Source organism: Chiloscyllium punctatum, chromosome 13, assembly GCF_047496795.1.
Source record: "Chiloscyllium punctatum isolate Juve2018m chromosome 13, sChiPun1.3, whole genome shotgun sequence".
Lineage (NCBI taxonomy): Eukaryota > Metazoa > Chordata > Chondrichthyes > Orectolobiformes > Hemiscylliidae > Chiloscyllium > Chiloscyllium punctatum.
The window spans coordinates 77,569,115-77,588,385 of NC_092751.1; the positions used below are offsets into that span (position 1 = coordinate 77,569,115).

The following is a 19,271-nucleotide window of genomic DNA, read 5'->3' on the forward strand; positions in this document are numbered from 1 at the left end:
TAAGTCGCTTGTAGATATACTTCAATGTGATACGATTCACTTTCAGCCCCTAATTACCCCAGAGATGGAGGGGGTGAGTTACTTTTCTTCACTCTTCAATTCCACAGCATGGAGGTACAGATATGAAACCGCCAGAGATGGAGTTCTTGAATTGGGAACCAGCGACACTGAAGGAACTCGGCAGGAGTGAGGACTGCAGATGCTGGAAACCTGATCTTAGATCAGAAAATGCTGGAAAAGCACAGCAGCATCCGAGGAGCAGGAATGTCGATGTTTCTGTTGCCAGTCTTTCTGCGTTCCGCAAACAATTTTCGTTTTAGGCTCAGATTTCCAGCAACTGCAGCTATTTGTATTATGTTAACATTCATAATGTTTTGGACAAAACCAATGAGCTGCTAGCATCGGAAAATCGGCAGAAGTACTGGTACACCGATATGTTAGCTGAACAATACAACCATTCCATGAGCGGGAATACGATCCGGGCCACGGTGCTGAGAGTACCGAATCTTCACAAGTAAATAACAAGACAAGGCGATAGATACTATCGTATTTAGTGTAAATAAAACACCCTTTATGAACATTTTCGTTGCAGATTATTTTCAACTTGTCTTCGTAGATTTACAAAGTGGGAAAAGGCCATTCCGCCTGATCAGAGAGCCATCTATTCCAGTCGCAGTTTCCAACTTTGGCCCAAAGTGTCGTGTGTTCTAATGTTCCCAGGGCAAATGTCAATGACTTTATCCTGTGTTCTTAAATGGCACAGATGTATGACACTTCCACAACGACTTGTCACTCTTTTGAGGAACTCATGCTCATTTTCACCCACAAAGGCACCCCCAAACCGACAGAGGTCTCCGTTGTGGTGAGCTGGAATTTGAAATGGACAATAAGACAAATGCAAGTTTTAAATGCGGAAGCACAGAAGCGACGTCCCGGCAGGGCTTTGCAGGGGAGCATCAACGAGGGGCACGGTTAAAGTGAGACATTCCCCACGAGCCAGGTAGGACTCGAACCTACAATCTTCTGATCCGAAGTCAGACGCGTTATCCATTACGCTACTGGCCCAATAGACGCGCACAGCCACGGCAGAATGTCGATATGTAATGCCATGGACTTTCACGGAATCAGAATTAAAAAGGTGAACAAGCAGCGAAGATAATCACCAACACTGCTTCACTTCGAAGTTTCCAATTTGTGAAGCAGTGCCTTTCACTGGCAAAGGAGAAACATTTGTCCAGAGCTGCCTGCTTCAGGGTCGCCTCCTTCTCTGCTGGAAGTGCCCATCGTTTTATTCACATTCACGACGCGATTTCATGATCTACTCCAGTGAAAACGTGTCATGGTGTCGTCTAAGCAAGACCCTGCCGAAATTCAGCGAGAGACATCTGCTCATTTCGAGCTCAGGATGTGGAATTAGACGAGCTGCGTGACACCTTTTATTGGCGCCGCCACTTCACTGCAAATTAGCGGCTCAAAACGAGCCGTTGTTAGCATCAGCTTGATTTGTACCTTCCTGCAGTGCATTTGCTAAACAACATCAGATAGATCCCATCCGGCCCAGCTGACTTATCTATATTCACACTCTGCAGTATTTCTAATATCTCTTCCTTGTGAACCTCAATCTCTTCTAGTCTAGACGCAAGTATCTCTGTATCTTCCTCGCCAACATTTTCATTATCTATAGCGAACTCTGTCGAAAAATATTTATTTAGTGCTTCCTCTATCTCCACTGACTCCACACACGACTTCCCACTATTATCCTTGATTGTCCCAGATTTAACTCTCGTCATTCTTTTATTCCTGACATACCTATGGAAAGCCTTAGCGTTAACCCTGATCCTATCTGCCAACAACTTCTCATGTCTCCTCCTGGCTCTTCCCAGCTCTCTTTTTAGGTCTTTCCTGAGATCGTTGGAAACCTCGAGCGCTCTAACTGAGTTTTCACGTTTTGTCCTAACATAAGACTTCTTGTTCTTCTTGACCAGGGATTCCACCTTCCTTAGTAAACCACGGCTCACGCGTTCTATATCTTCCTCCCTGCCTGGCAGGTACATACTTATCGAGGACACACAGGAGCTTTTCCTTGAATAAGCTTCACATTTTTAATGTGCTCACCCCCTACAGTTTCCTACCCAACTCTGCGCTTCCTAAATCTTACCTCATTGCATCGTGATTTCCCTTCCACCAGCTGAAACTCTTGCTCCGTGGAGTACACCTATCCCTTTCCATCACGAAAGTAAACCTGAGAGAATTGTGATCGCTGTCTCCACAGTGCTCACCTACTTCCAAATCTAAAACCTGGCCAGGCTCGTTACCCAGTACTAAATCGAAAGTGGCTTCTTCCCTTGAAGGCATGTCTACATACTGTGTCAGGAATCCCTCCCGCACACACTGGACAAAAACTGACCCATCTATCGTACTCGTACTGTCGTGATCTCAGTCAATATTTGGATATTGTCTTGAGTGTTCCAGAGTTTTTCATTGTCCCACCGTCCAGATGAAGTTTGTATTGCTCACGTACGGGAGCGAGAATTCTTTCAATGTCTCAGATCAATTCCTGTGCCGAGAACATCAGAGTCAATGTCCCTTCCTCTACTCGGACTGACAATTTACACTTCTTCAATCTCCTGTGATTCCATTTCCCAAAGAGTTTCTCAAGATTTCCAAAGCTCGAGCCTAAATTATATGGTTTGCTTCCTAAACATTTTTCCAACTGCCAACTGACAATATGTTCACAGTATCTCTTCACAATCCTCTGGCTTTTCCATGTCCAGGGATGAGAAGTCCCATTTGGTGGAGAGAGTTCCTAGGCTGGTGAGTTTCACTTTGGAACAAAGATGGTTAAGTGGCAATTTCCTGCGGTTGTTTGTAATGATGGGAGACGGAGCGGTGGGGAATGAGCACTCTGACGAGCAAGAGGAAGTGTTGCCAATGACCAGAGTCAGAGAACAGAGGACAAGGGATTAAAGGAATCTAATGAAAAGCAGCACTTCTGCTCAGGGCGTTCAATAACAACTGCAGAAACCCGATGTGTCGAGCAGTGTATCTGGAAAGAGAAACAGAGATAATGTTTTAAATGTGGAGCATTTCTGATGAAGAACTCGAGTTTCTCAAGTCTAATCAAATTACAGGCCTGGTTTGCAAAACGGGCTTTCTGAACTTTGAATTGTTCCAGCAGCAAAGCACGGAAAACGTAGTCAGCAGGATTCGAATCTACGTGGGGAGACCCCAATGGATTTCTAATCCATCGCCTTAACCACTCGGCCATGACTACAGACGGCACTGCGTCCTGAGCACTGACCAAATCAGCCGTGATCTCATTGAAAGCTGCCGCTGACTTGAGTGAAATGTTTCCATCTCCATTCATACCTTTGCTGTCATTTGTAAGGTGCGAGACACCAATGTCAAAGAAGAAAAGCACAAAGTTAGGAAAAGATATTTGCAGCAAAATTGAGTCAAAATTATTTATTGAAAGGAAAATCACACTTGGCAATTTGCTCGATCTCTTTGCGAACATGACCAGCAGAGGTAATCAAGGGAGCTATTGATCTGAGTATTCTTGGACATGAAACAAACAAAGGTTAGTGACATATTCATTTCTTTATTTAGCGAACGAAATGGTCTTTCCTGATGGTTACAATGAAAGAGATGGTTCCCAATCAAAGACAGAGATTAAGTCGCTTGTAGATATACTTCAATGTGATACGATTCACTTTCAGCCCCTAATTACCCCAGAGATGGAGGGGGTGAGTTACTTTTCTTCACTCTTCAATTCCACAGCATGGAGGTACAGATATGAAACCGCCAGAGATGGAGTTCTTGAATTGGGAACCAGCGACACTGAAGGAACTCGGCAGGAGTGAGGACTGCAGATGCTGGAAACCTGATTTTAGATCAGAAAATGCTGGAAAAGCACAGCAGCATCCGAGGAGCAGGAAAGTCGATGTTTCTGTTGCCAGTCTTTCTGCGTTCCGCAAACAATTTTCGTTTTAGGCTCAGATTTCCAGCAACTGCAGCTATTTGTATTATGTTAACATTCATAATGTTTTGGACAAAACCAATGAGCTGCTAGCATCGGAAAATCGGCAGAAGTACTGGTACACCGATATGTTAGCTGAACAATACAACCATTCCATGAGCGGGAATACGATCCGGGCCACGGTGCTGAGAGTACCGAATCTTCACAAGTAAATAACAAGACAAGGCGATAGATACTATCGTATTTAGTGTAAATAAAACACCCTTTATGAACATTTTCGTTGCAGATTATTTTCAACTTGTCTTCGTAGATTTACAAAGTGGGAAAAGGCCATTCCGCCTGATCAGAGAGCCATCTATTCCAGTCGCAGTTTCCAACTTTGGCCCAAAGTGTCGTGTGTTCTAATGTTCCCAGGGCAAATGTCAATGACTTTATCCTGTGTTCTTAAATGGCACAGATGTATGACACTTCCACAACGACTTGTCACTCTTTTGAGGAACTCATGCTCATTTTCACCCACAAAGGCACCCCCAAACCGACAGAGGTCTCCGTTGTGGTGAGCTGGAATTTGAAATGGACAATAAGACAAATGCAAGTTTTAAATGCGGAAGCACAGAAGCGACGTCCCGGCAGGGCTTTGCAGGGGAGCGTCAACGAGGGGCACGGTTAAAGTGAGACATTCCCCACGAGCCAGGTAGGACTCGAACCTACAATCTTCTGATCCGAAGTCAGACGCGTTATCCATTACGCTACTGGCCCAATAGACGCGCACAGCCACGGCAGAATGTCGATATGTAATGCCATGGACTTTCACGGAATCAGAATTAAAAAGGTGAACAAGCAGCGAAGATAATCACCAACACTGCTTCACTTCGAAGTTTCCAATTTGTGAAGCAGTGCCTTTCACTGGCAAAGGAGAAACATTTGTCCAGAGCTGCCTGCTTCAGGGTCGCCTCCTTCTCTGCTGGAAGTGCCCATCGTTTTATTCACATTCACGACGCGATTTCATGATCTACTCCAGTGAAAACGTGTCATGGTGTCGTCTAAGCAAGACCCTGCCGAAACTCAGCGAGAGACATCTGCTCATTTCGAGCTCAGGATGTGGAATTAGACGAGCTGCGTGACACCTTTTATTGGCGCCGCCACTTCACTGCAAATTAGCGGCTCAAAACGAGCCGTTGTTAGCATCAGCTTGATTTGTACCTTCCTGCAGTGCATTTGCTAAACAACATCAGATAGATCCCATCCGGCCCAGCTGACTTATCTATTTTCACACTCTGCAGTATTTCTAATATCTCTTCCTTGTGAACCTCAATCTCTTCTAGTCTAGACGCAAGTATCTCTGTATCTTCCTCGCCAACATTTTCATTATCTATAGCGAACTCTGTCGAAAAATATTTATTTAGTGCTTCCTCTATCTCCACTGACTCCACACACGACTTCCCACTATTATCCTTGATTGTCCCAGATTTAACTCTCGTCATTCTTTTATTCCTGACATACCTATGGAAAGCCTTAGCGTTAACCCTGATCGTATCTGCCAACAACTTCTCATGTCTCCTCCTGGCTCTTCCCAGCTCTCTTTTTAGGTCTTTCCTGAGATCGTTGGAAACCTCGAGCGCTCTAACTGAGTTTTCACGTTTTGTCCTAACATAAGACTTCTTGTTCTTCTTGACCAGGGATTCCACCTTCCTTAGTAAACCACGGCTCACGCGTTCTATATCTTCCTCCCTGCCTGGCAGGTACATACTTATCGAGGACACACAGGAGCTTTTCCTTCAATAAGCTTCACATTTTTAATGTGCTCACCCCCTACAGTTTCCTACCCAACTCTGCGCTTCCTAAATCTTACCTCATTGCATCGTGATTTCCCTTCCACCAGCTGAAACTCTTGCTCCGTGGAGTACACCTATCCCTTTCCATCACGAAAGTAAACCTGAGAGAATTGTGATCGCTGTCTCCACAGTGCTCACCTACTTCCAAATCTAAAACCTGGCCAGGCTCGTTACCCAGTACTAAATCGAAAGTGGCTTCTTCCCTTGAAGGCATGTCTACATACTGTGTCAGGAATCCCTCCCGCACACACTGGACAAAAACTGACCCATCTATCGTACTCGTACTGTCGTGATCTCAGTCAATATTTGGATATTGTCTTGAGTGTTCCAGAGTTTTTCATTGTCCCACCGTCCAGATGAAGTTTGTATTGCTCACGTACGGGAGCGATAATTCTTTCAATGTCTCAGATCAATTCCTGTGCCGAGAACATCAGAGTCAATGTCCCTTCCTCTACTCGGACTGACAATTTACACTTCTTCAATCTCCTGTGATTCCATTTCCCAAAGAGTTTCTCAAGATTTCCAAAGCTGGAGCCTAAATTATATGGTTTGCTTCCTAAACATTTTTCCAACTGCCAACTGACAATATGTTCACAGTATCTCTTCACAATCCTCTGGCTTTTCCATGTCCAGGGATGAGAAGTCCCATTTGGTGGAGAGAGTTCCTAGGCTGGTGAGTTTCACTTTGGAACAAAGATGGTGAAGTGGCAATTTCCTGCGGTTGTTTGTAATGATGGGAGACGGAGCGGTGGGGAATGAGCACTCTGACGAGCAAGAGGAAGTGTTGCCAATGACCAGAGTCAGAGAACAGAGGACAAGGGATTAAAGGAATCTAATGAAAAGCAGCACTTCTGCTCAGGGCGTTCAATAACAACTGCAGAAACCCGATGTGTCGAGCAGTGTATCTGGAAAGAGAAACAGAGATAATGTTTTAAATGTGGAGCATTTCTGATGAAGAACTCGAGTTTCTCAAGTCTAATCAAATTACAGGCCTGGTTTGCAAAACGGGCTTTCTGAACTTTGAATTGTTCCAGCAGCAAAGCACGGAAAACGTAGTCAGCAGGATTCGAATCTACGTGGGGAGACCCCAATGGATTTCTAATCCATCGCCTTAACCACTCGGCCATGACTACAGACGGCACTGCGTCCTGAGCACTGACCAAATCAGCCGTGATCTCATTGAAAGCTGCCGCTGACTTGAGTGAAATGTTTCCATCTCCATTCATACCTTTGCTGTCATTTGTAAGGTGCGAGACACCAATGTCAAAGAAGAAAAGCACAAAGTTAGGAAAAGATATTTGCAGCAAAATTGAGTCAAAATTATTTATTGAAAGGAAAATCACACTTGGCAATTTGCTCGATCTCTTTGCGAACATGACCAGCAGAGGTAATCAAGGGAGCTATTGATCTGAGTATTCTTGGACATGAAACAAACAAAGGTTAGTGACATATTCATTTCTTTATTTAGCGAACGAAATGGTCTTTCCTGATGGTTACAATGAAAGAGATGGTTCCCAATAAAAGACAGAGATTAAGTCGCTTGTAGATATACTTCAATGTGATACGATTCACTTTCAGCCCCTAATTACCCCAGAGATGGAGGGGGTGAGTTACTTTTCTTCACTCTTCAATTCCACAGCATGGAGGTACAGATATGAAACCGCCAGAGATGGAGTTCTTGAATTGGGAACCAGCGACACTGAAGGAACTCGGCAGGAGTGAGGACTGCAGATGCTGGAAACCTGATTTTAGATCAGAAAATGCTGGAAAAGCACAGCAGCATCCGAGGAGCAGGAAAGTCGATGTTTCTGTTGCCAGTCTTTCTGCGTTCCGCAAACAATTTTCGTTTTAGGCTCAGATTTCCAGCTACTGCAGCTATTTGTATTATGTTAACATTCATAATGTTTTGGACAAAACCAATGAGCTGCTAGCATCGGAAAATCGGCAGAAGTACTGGTACACCGATATGTTAGCTGAACAATACAACCATTCCATGAGCGGGAATACGATCCGGGCCACGGTGCTGAGAGTACCGAATCTTCACAAGTAAATAACAAGACAAGGCGATAGATACTATCGTATTTAGTGTAAATAAAACACCCTTTATGAACATTTTCGTTGCAGATTATTTTCAACTTGTCTTCGTAGATTTACAAAGTGGGAAAAGGCCATTCCGCCTGATCAGAGAGCCATCTATTCCAGTCGCAGTTTCCAACTTTGGCCCAAAGTGTCGTGTGTTCTAATGTTCCCAGGGCAAATGTCAATGACTTTATCCTGTGTTCTTAAATGGCACAGATGTATGACACTTCCACAACGACTTGTCACTCTTTTGAGGAACTCATGCTCATTTTCACCCACAAAGGCACCCCCAAACCGACAGAGGTCTCCGTTGTGGTGAGCTGGAATTTGAAATGGACAATAAGACAAATGCAAGTTTTAAATGCGGAAGCACAGAAGCGACGTCCCGGCAGGGCTTTGCAGGGGAGCGTCAACGAGGGGCACGGTTAAAGTGAGACATTCCCCACGAGCCAGGTAGGACTCGAACCTACAATCTTCTGATCCGAAGTCAGACGCGTTATCCATTACGCTACTGGCCCAATAGACGCGCACAGCCACGGCAGAATGTCGATATGTAATGCCATGGACTTTCACGGAATCAGAATTAAAAAGGTGAACAAGCAGCGAAGATAATCACCAACACTGCTTCACTTCGAAGTTTCCAATTTGTGAAGCAGTGCCTTTCACTGGCAAAGGAGAAACATTTGTCCAGAGCTGCCTGCTTCAGGGTCGCCTCCTTCTCTGCTGGAAGTGCCCATCGTTTTATTCACATTCACGACGCGATTTCATGATCTACTCCAGTGAAAACGTGTCATGGTGTCGTCTAAGCAAGACCCTGCCGAAACTCAGCGAGAGACATCTGCTCATTTCGAGCTCAGGATGTGGAATTAGACGAGCTGCGTGACACCTTTTATTGGCGCCGCCACTTCACTGCAAATTAGCGGCTCAAAACGAGCCGTTGTTAGCATCAGCTTGATTTGTACCTTCCTGCAGTGCATTTGCTAAACAACATCAGATAGATCCCATCCGGCCCAGCTGACTTATCTATTTTCACACTCTGCAGTATTTCTAATATCTCTTCCTTGTGAACCTCAATCTCTTCTAGTCTAGACGCAAGTATCTCTGTATCTTCCTCGCCAACATTTTCATTATCTATAGCGAACTCTGTCGAAAAATATTTATTTAGTGCTTCCTCTATCTCCACTGACTCCACACACGACTTCCCACTATTATCCTTGATTGTCCCAGATTTAACTCTCGTCATTCTTTTATTCCTGACATACCTATGGAAAGCCTTAGCGTTAACCCTGATCCTATCTGCCAACAACTTCTCATGTCTCCTCCTGGCTCTTCCCAGCTCTCTTTTTAGGTCTTTCCTGAGATCGTTGGAAACCTCGAGCGCTCTAACTGAGTTTTCACGTTTTGTCCTAACATAAGACTTCTTGTTCTTCTTGACCAGGGATTCCACCTTCCTTAGTAAACCACGGCTCACGCGTTCTATATCTTCCTCCCTGCCTGGCAGGTACATACTTATCGAGGACACACAGGAGCTTTTCCTTGAATTAGCTTCACATTTTTAATGTGCTCACCCCCTACAGTTTCCTACCCAACTCTGCGCTTCCTAAATCTTACCTCATTGCATCGTGATTTCCCTTCCACCAGCTGAAACTCTTGCTCCGTGGAGTACACCTATCCCTTTCCATCACGAAAGTAAACCTGAGAGAATTGTGATCGCTGTCTCCACAGTGCTCACCTACTTCCAAATCTAAAACCTGGCCAGGCTCGTTACCCAGTACTAAATCGAAAGTGGCTTCTTCCCTTGAAGGCATGTCTACATACTGTGTCAGGAATCCCTCCCGCACACACTGGACAAAAACTGACCCATCTATCGTACTCGTACTGTCGTGATCTCAGTCAATATTTGGATATTGTCTTGAGTGTTCCAGAGTTTTTCATTGTCCCACCGTCCAGATGAAGTTTGTATTGCTCACGTACGGGAGCGATAATTCTTTCAATGTCTCAGATCAATTCCTGTGCCGAGAACATCAGAGTCAATGTCCCTTCCTCTACTCGGACTGACAATTTACACTTCTTCAATCTCCTGTGATTCCATTTCCCAAAGAGTTTCTCAAGATTTCCAAAGCTGGAGCCTAAATTATATGGTTTGCTTCCTAAACATTTTTCCAACTGCCAACTGACAATATGTTCACAGTATCTCTTCACAATCCTCTGGCTTTTCCATGTCCAGGGATGAGAAGTCCCATTTGGTGGAGAGAGTTCCTAGGCTGGTGAGTTTCACTTTGGAACAAAGATGGTTAAGTGGCAATTTCCTGCGGTTGTTCGTAATGATGGGAGACGGAGCGGTGGGGAATGAGCACTCTGACGAGCAAGAGGAAGTGTTGCCAATGACCAGACTCAGAGAACAGAGGACAAGGGATTAAAGGAATCTAATGAAAAGCAGCACTTCTGCTCAGGGCGTTCAATAACAACTGCAGAAATCCGATGTGTCGAGCAGTGTATCTGGAAAGAGAAACAGAGATAATGTTTTAAATGTGGAGCATTTCTGATGAAGAACTCGAGTTTCTCAAGTCTAATCAAATTACAGGCCTGGTTTGCAAAACGGGCTTTCTGAACTTTGAATTGTTCCAGCAGCAAAGCACGGAAAACAGAGTCAGCAGGATTCGAATCTACGTGGGGAGACCCCAATGGATTTCTAATCCATCGCCTTAACCACTCGGCCATGACTACAGACGGCACTGCGTCCTGAGCACTGACCAAATCAGCCGTGATCTCATTGAAAGCTGCCGCTGACTTGAGTGAAATGTTTCCATCTCCATTCATACTTTTGCTGTCATTTGTAAGGTGCGAGACACCAATGTCAAAGAAGAAAAGCACAAAGTTAGGAAAAGATATTTGCAGCAAAATTGAGTCAAAATTATTTATTGAAAGGAAAATCACACTTGGCAATTTGCTCGATCTCTTTGCGAACATGACCAGCAGAGGTAATCAAGGGAGCTATTGATCTGAGTATTCTTGGACATGAAACAAACAAAGGTTAGTGACATATTCATTTCTTTATTTAGCGAACGAAATGGTCTTTCCTGATGGTTACAATGAAAGAGATGGTTCCCAATAAAAGACAGAGATTAAGTCGCTTGTAGATATACTTCAATGTGATACGATTCACTTTCAGCCCCTAATTACCCCAGAGATGGAGGGGGTGAGTTACTTTTCTTCACTCTTCAATTCCACAGCATGGAGGTACAGATATGAAACCGCCAGAGATGGAGTTCTTGAATTGGGAACCAGCGACACTGAAGGAACTCGGCAGGAGTGAGGACTGCAGATGCTGGAAACCTGATTTTAGATCAGAAAATGCTGGAAAAGCACAGCAGCATCCGAGGAGCAGGAAAGTCGATGTTTCTGTTGCCAGTCTTTCTGCGTTCCGCAAACAATTTTCGTTTTAGGCTCAGATTTCCAGCAACTGCAGCTATTTGTATTATGTTAACATTCATAATGTTTTGGACAAAACCAATGAGCTGCTAGCATCGGAAAATCGGCAGAAGTACTGGTACACCGATATGTTAGCTGAACAATACAACCATTCCATGAGCGGGAATACGATCCTGCCACGGTGCTGAGAGTACCGAATCTTCACAAGTAAATAACAAGACAAGGCGATAGATACTATCGTATTTAGTGTAAATAAAACACCCTTTATGAACATTTTCGTTGCAGATTATTTTCAACTTGTCTTCGTAGATTTACAAAGTGGGAAAAGGCCATTCCGCCTGATCAGAGAGCCATCTATTCCAGTCGCAGTTTCCAACTTTGGCCCAAAGTGTCGTGTGTTCTAATGTTCCCAGGGCAAATGTCAATGACTTTATCCTGTGTTCTTAAATGGCACAGATGTATGACACTTCCACAACGACTTGTCACTCTTTTGAGGAACTCATGCTCATTTTCACCCACAAAGGCACCCCCAAACCGACAGAGGTCTCCGTTGTGGTGAGCTGGAATTTGAAATGGACAATAAGACAAATGCAAGTTTTAAATGCGGAAGCACAGAAGCGACGTCCCGGCAGGGCTTTGCAGGGGAGCGTCAACGAGGGGCACGGTTAAAGTGAGACATTCCCCACGAGCCAGGTAGGACTCGAACCTACAATCTTCTGATCCGAAGTCAGACGCGTTATCCATTACGCTACTGGCCCAATAGACGCGCACAGCCCCGGCAGAATGTCGATATGTAATGCCATGGACTTTCACGGAATCAGAATTAAAAAGGTGAACAAGCAGCGAAGATAATCACCAACACTGCTTCACTTCGAAGTTTCCAATTTGTGAAGCAGTGCCTTTCACTGGCAAAGGAGAAACATTTGTCCAGAGCTGCCTGCTTCAGGGTCGCCTCCTTCTCTGCTGGAAGTGCCCATCGTTTTATTCACATTCACGACGCGATTTCATGATCTACTCCAGTGAAAACGTGTCATGGTGTCGTCTAAGCAAGACCCTGCCGAAACTCAGCGAGAGACATCTGCTCATTTCGAGCTCAGGATGTGGAATTAGACGAGCTGCGTGACACCTTTTATTGGCGCCGCCACTTCACTGCAAATTAGCGGCTCAAAACGAGCCGTTGTTAGCATCAGCTTGATTTGTACCTTCCTGCAGTGCATTTGCTAAACAACATCAGATAGATCCCATCCGGCCCAGCTGACTTATCTATTTTCACACTCTGCAGTATTTCTAATATCTCTTCCTTGTGAACCTCAATCTCTTCTAGTCTAGACGCAAGTATCTCTGTATCTTCCTCGCCAACATTTTCATTATCTATAGCGAACTCTGTCGAAAAATATTTATTTAGTGCTTCCTCTATCTCCACTGACTCCACACACGACTTCCCACTATTATCCTTGATTGTCCCAGATTTAACTCTCGTCATTCTTTTATTCCTGACATACCTATGGAAAGCCTTAGCGTTAACCCTGATCCTATCTGCCAACAACTTCTCATGTCTCCTCCTGGCTCTTCCCAGCTCTCTTTTTAGGTCTTTCCTGAGATCGTTGGAAACCTCGAGCGCTCTAACTGAGTTTTCACGTTTTGTCCTAACATAAGACTTCTTGTTCTTCTTGACCAGGGATTCCACCTTCCTTAGTAAACCACGGCTCACGCGTTCTATATCTTCCTCCCTGCCTGGCAGGTACATACTTATCGAGGACACACAAGAGCTTTTCCTTGAATAAGCTTCACATTTTTAATGTGCTCACCCCCTACAGTTTCCTACCCAACTCTGCGCTTCCTAAATCTTACCTCATTGCATCGTGATTTCCCTTCCACCAGCTGAAACTCTTGCTCCGTGGAGTACACCTATCCCTTTCCATCACGAAAGTAAACCTGAGAGAATTGTGATCACTGTCTCCACAGTGCTCACCTACTTCCAAATCTAAAACCTGGCCAGGCTCGTTACCCAGTACTAAATCGAAAGTGGCTTCTTCCCTTGAAGGCATGTCTACATACTGTGTCAGGAATCCCTCCCGCACACACTGGACAAAAACTGACCCATCTATCGTACTCGTACTGTCGTGATCTCAGTCAATATTTGGATATTGTCTTGAGTGTTCCAGAGTTTTTCATTGTCCCACCGTCCAGATGAAGTTTGTATTGCTCACGTACGGGAGCGATAATTCTTTCAATGTCTCAGATCAATTCCTGTGCCGAGAACATCAGAGTCAATGTCCCTTCCTCTACTCGGACTGACAATTTACACTTCTTCAATCTCCTGTGATTCCATTTCCCAAAGAGTTTCTCAAGATTTCCAAAGCTGGAGCCTAAATTATATGGTTTGCTTCCTAAACATTTTTCCAACTGCCAACTGACAATATGTTCACAGTATCTCTTCACAATCCTCTGGCTTTTCCATGTCCAGGGATGAGAAGTCCCATTTGGTGGAGAGAGTTCCTAGGCTGGTGAGTTTCACTTTGGAACAAAGATGGTTAAGTGGCAATTTCCTGCGGTTGTTTGTAATGATGGGAGACGGAGCGGTGGGGAATGAGCACTCTGACGAGCAAGAGGAAGTGTTGCCAATGACCAGAGTCAGAGAACAGAGGACAAGGGATTAAAGGAATCTAATGAAAAGCAGCACTTCTGCTCAGGGCGTTCAATAACAACTGCAGAAACCCGATGTGTCGAGCAGTGTATCTGGAAAGAGAAACAGAGATAATGTTTTAAATGTGGAGCATTTCTGATGAAGAACTCGAGTTTCTCAAGTCTAATCAAATTACAGGCCTGGTTTGCAAAACGGGCATTCTGAACTTTGAATTGTTCCAGCAGCAAAGCACGAAAAACATAGTCAGCAGGATTCGAATCTACGTGGGGAGACACCAATGGACTTCTAATCCATCACCTTAACCACTCGGCCATGACTACAGACGGCACTGCGTCCTGAGCACTGACCAAATCAGCCGTGATCTCATTGAAAGCTGCCGCTGACTTGAGTGAAATGTTTCCATCTCCATTCATACCTTTGCTGTCATTTGTAAGGTGCGAGACACCAATGTCAAAGAAGAAAAGCACAAAGTTAGGAAAAGATATTTGCAGCAAAATTGAGTCAAAATTATTTATTGAAAGGAAAATCACACTTGGCAATTTGCTCGATCTCTTTGCGAACATGACCAGCAGAGGTAATCAAGGGAGCTATTGATCTGAGTATTCTTGGACATGAAACAAACAAAGGTTAGTGACATATTCATTTCTTTATTTAGCGAACGAAATGGTCTTTCCTGATGGTTACAATGAAAGAGATGGTTCCCAATAAAAGACAGAGATTAAGTCGCTTGTAGATATACTTCAATGTGATACGATTCACTTTCAGCCCCTAATTACCCCAGAGATGGAGGGGGTGAGTTACTTTTCTTCACTCTTCAATTCCACAGCATGGAGGTACAGATATGAAACCGCCAGAGATGGAGTTCTTGAATTGGGAACCAGCGACACTGAAGGAACTCGGCAGGAGTGAGGACTGCAGATGCTGGAAACCTGATTTTAGATCAGAAAATGCTGGAAAAGCACAGCAGCATCCGAGGAGCAGGAAAGTCGATGTTTCTGTTGCCAGTCTTTCTGCGTTCCGCAAACAATTTTCGTTTTAGGCTCAGATTTCCAGCAACTGCAGCTATTTGTATTATGTTAACATTCATAATGTTTTGGACAAAACCAATGACCTGCTAGCATCGGAAAATCGGCAGAAGTACTGGTACACCGATATGTTAGCTGAACAATACAACCATTCCATGAGCGGGAATACGATCCGGGCCACGGTGCTGAGAGTACCGAATCTTCACAAGTAAATAACAAGACAAGGCGATAGATACTATCGTATTTAGTGTAAATAAAACACCCTTTATGAACATTTTCGTTGCAGATTATTTTCAACTTGTCTTCGTAGATTTACAAAGTGGGAAAAGGCCTTTCCGCCTGATCAGAGAGCCATCTATTCCAGTCGCAGTTTCCAACTTTGGCCCAAAGTGTCGTGTGTTCTAATGTTCCCAGGGCAAATGTCAATGACTTTATCCTGTGTTCTTAAATGGCACAGATGTATGACACTTCCACAACGACTTGTCACTCTTTTGAGGAACTCATGCTCATTTTCACCCACAAAGGCACCCCCAAACCGACAGAGGTCTCCGTTGTGGTGAGCTGGAATTTGAAATGGACAATAAGACAAATGCAAGTTTTAAATGCGGAAGCACAGAAGCGACGTCCCGGCAGGGCTTTGCAGGGGAGCGTCAACGAGGGGCACGGTTAAAGTGAGACATTCCCCACGAGCCAGGTAGGACTCGAACCTACAATCTTCTGATCCGAAGTCAGACGCGTTATCCATTACGCTACTGGCCCAATAGACGCGCACAGCCACGGCAGAATGTCGATATGTAATGCCATGGACTTTCACGGAATCAGAATTAAAAAGGTGAACAAGCAGCGAAGATAATCACCAACACTGCTTCACTTCGAAGTTTCCAATTTGTGAAGCAGTGCCTTTCACTGGCAAAGGAGAAACATTTGTCCAGAGCTGCCTGCTTCAGGGTCGCCTCCTTCTCTGCTGGAAGTGCCCATCGTTTTATTCACATTCACGACGCGATTTCATGATCTACTCCAGTGAAAACGTGTCATGGTGTCGTCTAAGCAAGACCCTGGCGAAACTCAGCGAGAGACATCTGCTCATTTCGAGCTCAGGATGTGGAATTAGACGAGCTGCGTGACACCTTTTATTGGCGCCGCCACTTCACTGGAAATTAGCGGCTCAAAACGAGCCGTTGTTAGCATCAGCTTGATTTGTACCTTCCTGCAGTGCATTTGCTAAACAACATCAGATAGATCCCATCCGGCCCAGCTGACTTATCTATTTTCACACTCTGCAGTATTTCTAATATCTCTTCCTTGTGAACCTCAATCTCTTCTAGTCTAGACGCAAGTATCTCTGTATCTTCCTCGCCAACATTTTCATTATCTATAGCGAACTCTGTCGAAAAATATTTATTTAGTGCTTCCTCTATCTCCACTGACTCCACACACGACTTCCCACTATTATCCTTGATTGTCCCAGATTTAACTCTCGTCATTCTTTTATTCCTGACATACCTATGGAAAGCCTTAGCGTTAACCCTGATCCTATCTGCCAACAACTTCTCATGTCTCCTCCTGGCTCTTCCCAGCTCTCTTTTTAGGTCTTTCCTGAGATCGTTGGAAACCTCGAGCGCTCTAACTGAGTTTTCACGTTTTGTCCTAACATAAGACTTCTTGTTCTTCTTGACCAGGGATTCCACCTTCCTTAGTAAACCACGGCTCACGCGTTCTATATCTTCCTCCCTGCCTGGCAGGTACATACTTATCGAGGACACACAAGAGCTTTTCCTTGAATAAGCTTCACATTTTTAATGTGCTCACCCCCTACAGTTTCCTACCCAACTCTGCGCTTCCTAAATCTTACCTCATTGCATCGTGATTTCCCTTCCACCAGCTGAAACTCTTGCTCCGTGGAGTACACCTATCCCTTTCCATCACGAAAGTAAACCTGAGAGAATTGTGATCGCTGTCTCCACAGTGCTCACCTACTTCCAAATCTAAAACCTGGCCAGGCTCGTTACCCAGTACTAAATCGAAAGTGGCTTCTTCCCTTGAAGGCATGTCTACATACTGTGTCAGGAATCCCTCCCGCACACACTGGACAAAAACTGACCCATCTATCGTACTCGTACTGTCGTGATCTCAGTCAATATTTGGATATTGTCTTGAGTGTTCCAGAGTTTTTCATTGTCCCACCGTCCAGATGAAGTTTGTATTGCTCACGTACGGGAGCGATAATTCTTTCAATGTCTCAGATCAATTCCTGTGCCGAGAACATCAGAGTCAATGTCCCTTCCTCTACTCGGACTGACAATTTACACTTCTTCAATCTCCTGTGATTCCATTTCCCAAAGAGTTTCTCAAGATTTCCAAAGCTGGAGCCTAAATTATATGGTTTGCTTCCTAAACATTTTTCCAACTGCCAACTGACAATATGTTCACAGTATCTCTTCACAATCCTCTGGCTTTTCCATGTCCAGGGATGAGAAGTCCCATTTGGTGGAGAGAGTTCCTAGGCTGGTGAGTTTCACTTTGGAACAAAGATGGTTAAGTGGCAATTTCCTGCAGTTGTTTGTAATGATGGGAGACGGAGCGGTGGGGAATGAGCACTCTGACGAGCAAGAGGAAGTGTTGCCAATGACCAGAGTCAGAGAACAGAGGACAAGGGATTAAAGGAATCTAATGAAAAGCAGCACTTCTGCTCAGGGCGTTCAATAACAACTGCAGAAACCCGATGTGTCGAGCAGTGTATCTGGAAAGAGAAACAGAGATAATGTTTTAAATGTGGAGCATTTCTGATGAAGAACTCGAGTTTCTCAAGTCTAATCAAATTACAGGCCTGGTTTGCAAAACGGGCATTCTGAACTTTGAATTGTTCCAGCAGCAAAGCACGGAAAACATAGTCAGCAGGATTCGAATCTACGTGGGGAGACACCAATGGATTTCTAATCCATCACCTTAACCACTCGGCCATGACTACAGACGGCACTGCGTCCTGAGCACTGACCAAATCAGCCGTGATCTCATTGAAAGCTGCCGCTGACTTGAGTGAAATGTTTCCATCTCCATTCATACCTTTGCTGTCATTTGTAAGGTGCGAGACACCAATGTCAAAGAAGAAAAGCACAAAGTTAGGAAAAGATATTTGCAGCAAAATTGAGTCAAAATTATTTATTGAAAGGAAAATCACACTTGGCAATTTGCTCGATCTCTTTGCGAACATGACCAGCAGAGGTAATCAAGGGAGCTATTGATCTGAGTATTCTTGGACATGAAACAAACAAAGGTTAGTGACATATTCATTTCTTTATTTAGCGAACGAAATGGTCTTTCCTGATGGTTACAATGAAAGAGATGGTTCCCAATAAAAGACAGAGATTAAGTCGCTTGTAGATATACTTCAATGTGATACGATTCACTTTCAGCCCCTAATTACCCCAGAGATGGAGGGGGTGAGTTACTTTTCTTCACTCTTCAATTCCACAGCATGGAGGTACAGATATGAAACCGCCAGAGATGGAGTTCTTGAATTGGGAACCAGCGACACTGAAGGAACTCGGCAGGAGTGAGGACTGCAGATGCTGGAAACCTGATTTTAGATCAGAAAATGCTGGAAAAGCACAGCAGCATCCGAGGAGCAGGAAAGTCGATGTTTCTGTTGCCAGTCTTTCTGCGTTCCGCAAACAATTTTCGTTTTAGGCTCAGATTTCCAGCAACTGCAGCTATTTGTATTATGTTAACATTCATAATGTTTTGGACAAAACCAATGACCTGCTAGCATCGGAAAATCGGCAGAAGTACTGGTACACCGATATGTTAGCTGAACAATACAACCATTCCATGAGCGGGAATACGATCCGGGCCACGGTGCTGAGAGTACCGAATCTTCACAAGTAAATAACAAGACAAGGCGATAGATACTATCGTATTTAGTGTAAATAAAACACCCTTTATGAACATTTTCGTTGCAGATTATTTTCAACTTGTCTTCGTAGATTTACAAAGTGGGAAAAGGCCTTTCCGCCTGATCAGAGAGCCATCTATTCCAGTCGCAGTTTCCAACTTTGGCCCAAAGTGTCGTGTGTTCTAATGTTCCCAGGGCAAATGTCAATGACTTTATCCTGTGTTCTTAAATGGCACAGATGTATGACACTTCCACAACGACTTGTCACTCTTTTGAGGAACTCATGCTCATTTTCACCCACAAAGGCACCCCCAAACCGACAGAGGTCTCCGTTGTGGTGAGCTGGAATTTGAAATGGACAATAAGACAAATGCAAGTTTTA

At 44.4% G+C, this 19,271-nt stretch overlaps 9 non-coding genes across 9 annotated transcripts; all 9 read right to left on the bottom strand.

The window, feature by feature from the left end:
- Positions 1–992: 992 nt before the first annotated feature.
- Positions 993–1,065, bottom strand: trnar-ucg (transfer RNA arginine (anticodon UCG)). Its single transcript has one exon. It is a non-coding gene; the product is annotated as a tRNA-Arg (tRNA).
- A 2,127-nt stretch (positions 1,066–3,192) lies between these two features.
- On the bottom strand, positions 3,193–3,274 carry trnas-aga (transfer RNA serine (anticodon AGA)). Its single transcript has one exon. It is a non-coding gene; the product is annotated as a tRNA-Ser (tRNA).
- A 1,391-nt stretch (positions 3,275–4,665) lies between these two features.
- On the bottom strand, positions 4,666–4,738 carry trnar-ucg (transfer RNA arginine (anticodon UCG)). The gene has a single exon. It is a non-coding gene; the product is annotated as a tRNA-Arg (tRNA).
- A 2,127-nt stretch (positions 4,739–6,865) lies between these two features.
- Positions 6,866–6,947, bottom strand: trnas-aga (transfer RNA serine (anticodon AGA)). Its single transcript has one exon. It is a non-coding gene; the product is annotated as a tRNA-Ser (tRNA).
- A 1,391-nt stretch (positions 6,948–8,338) lies between these two features.
- Positions 8,339–8,411, bottom strand: trnar-ucg (transfer RNA arginine (anticodon UCG)). The gene has a single exon. It is a non-coding gene; the product is annotated as a tRNA-Arg (tRNA).
- A 2,127-nt stretch (positions 8,412–10,538) lies between these two features.
- trnas-aga (transfer RNA serine (anticodon AGA)) lies at positions 10,539–10,620 on the bottom strand. The gene has a single exon. It is a non-coding gene; the product is annotated as a tRNA-Ser (tRNA).
- Positions 10,621–12,010: 1,390 nt separating this feature from the next.
- Positions 12,011–12,083, bottom strand: trnar-ucg (transfer RNA arginine (anticodon UCG)). Its single transcript has one exon. It is a non-coding gene; the product is annotated as a tRNA-Arg (tRNA).
- A 3,600-nt stretch (positions 12,084–15,683) lies between these two features.
- On the bottom strand, positions 15,684–15,756 carry trnar-ucg (transfer RNA arginine (anticodon UCG)). Its single transcript has one exon. It is a non-coding gene; the product is annotated as a tRNA-Arg (tRNA).
- A 2,127-nt stretch (positions 15,757–17,883) lies between these two features.
- Positions 17,884–17,965, bottom strand: trnas-aga (transfer RNA serine (anticodon AGA)). Its single transcript has one exon. It is a non-coding gene; the product is annotated as a tRNA-Ser (tRNA).
- Between the last annotated feature and the right edge of the window lie 1,306 nt (positions 17,966–19,271).